The sequence below is a fragment of the Kogia breviceps genome, chromosome 14 (assembly GCF_026419965.1).
Source record: "Kogia breviceps isolate mKogBre1 chromosome 14, mKogBre1 haplotype 1, whole genome shotgun sequence".
Classification (NCBI taxonomy): Eukaryota; Metazoa; Chordata; class Mammalia; order Artiodactyla; family Physeteridae; genus Kogia; species Kogia breviceps.
Genome location: NC_081323.1, coordinates 84,452,223 through 84,454,017, shown reverse-complemented (window position 1 = coordinate 84,454,017; position 1,795 = coordinate 84,452,223).

Here is a 1,795-nt window from a genome sequence, read left to right as displayed (position 1 = left end):
GAAATAAATGTTTTTAAATATCTTATTGGTTAACAGTACAAAAAACACTTTTTTGCTCTAAAAGAAACGTTGTACTGAGCAAAGTGAGAAATATTTTTATCGCGATTGCACCCCTCCTACCGTCTCGTTGTGGCTTCTTCTTTGTCTTTGGATGTAGGATATCTTTTTTGGTAGGTTCCAGCATTTTTTGTCAGTGGTTGTTTCGCAGTTAGTTGTGGTTTTGGTGTTTTCGTAAGAAGAGGGGACCTCACGTCCTTCTACTCTGCCTATTTGGAGAAACAGTTTTAAAATCATGGCTTAACATTTTCTGAAGTTCTAGTTGAAAGTTCATTAAAAACTATCAAAATAAACTGAAAAGAGTATGTCTCAAACATGTAAATCCAAGTGGAATAGGTGCTTCTTTGGCTGCATTTATTACTTTTTAAATAAATGAGTCAAAACCCACTGAGATTCTTCATTTGGAAGACTTGTCAACAGGTCAGAAAATGATTTCCAAGTTCAAATAACAGCATTCTTAAAGGGGGTACCTACTGTTTGGGACCACAAAACCACAACATCCTGTAGCACATAAGTTGCAGTTGGTCATGATCTTGAATTTGCCTCTATGACCTTCGGATTCTGATCTTGTTAGAGGTGAACCATGGCATGAGGATCCCAGTGAGGGTACCAGTGTCACTTAAAAATACAACGAAGTTAACTTTTACTACTGTTATCTTTAAAAATTAGAAATATTAATTTTTCCCGCATGACGCCAGTGGATATTTTGTACCACGTGTGGTGCAAATGCCCCACCTTGACAACTACAGCTCTGAAGCGTTTTGTGCCAGTAAGCCCTGTGCTGGCAGAGGCAGGGCTGTGGGCTTCGTGAGCAGCAACTCCAACTGGTCAGGCCAAGGCCAGGATGGAACCATAGCTGAGGCCAGTTCCGGCAGGAGAGGTGGAGGCCCCTGCACAGGCTGAACCTTCCCCATGTTGATAAGTGACAGCAAGGAATGCTTTTCAGGGAACTGGCATTGCTGTGCAGATGGCCTGTTAATCTTACTGTTGAATCATTGCTTTTAAATCATTTAAAATATTTTTCAGTAAGACTTTTTCTTCCCTTGTGATCATGAGCTCTGCCAGAAGGTGAGTTGTTGTTCTCTCCTAAATTATAAAGTGAACAGGGTTTTTCCAGATTGCTGAGAAAAGTCTTCACTTTGTCCTTTGAACTCCAGTCAACACTGACCCTGGGAGTTACAGGATGAAAGAAGAATTTGTGCTTGGATGACATGAGAGGTTGCGGGGGTGAGGTATTTTCACATGAAAACATTTTGAAGTCTTACTTGAGCTCTATAGTTCCTTCCCAGGGGATAGGGTGGAACATTGTGATCCTGGAAAGGGTCCACAGAACAAGTCACTCTTTAGCACAGATTCACTGAAAACCCTGTGTGTTTAGTGGGGATGGCTGAGAAATAGGCACTGAAGAGTGTGGTCAGGAAGAAGCAGAGAAATAGTGAGAAAACCAGCAAACTCACCAAAGATGAACCTGTGGACCTCAGGAAACTAGAGAACAGGAGCTCAGAATCCTGGGGAAACCTGCAGGAAAATATATTTAATTCAGCAGATTAGACCCAGTGATGGGGCTAAGTGTGCAGTAGAAGCTGAAAAGTTAAAGCATCTTGTGTTGGTGCTGTAGCCGCTCACATCAGGAGGGGGAGGCATGCCGAGCTGGGAACTCGGCACAGGTTCTCTGCTGATGTGGCAGGGGCTGCTGCTTTTGTGACAAAAACCTTGTAATTCAATTTAAATTTTCCAT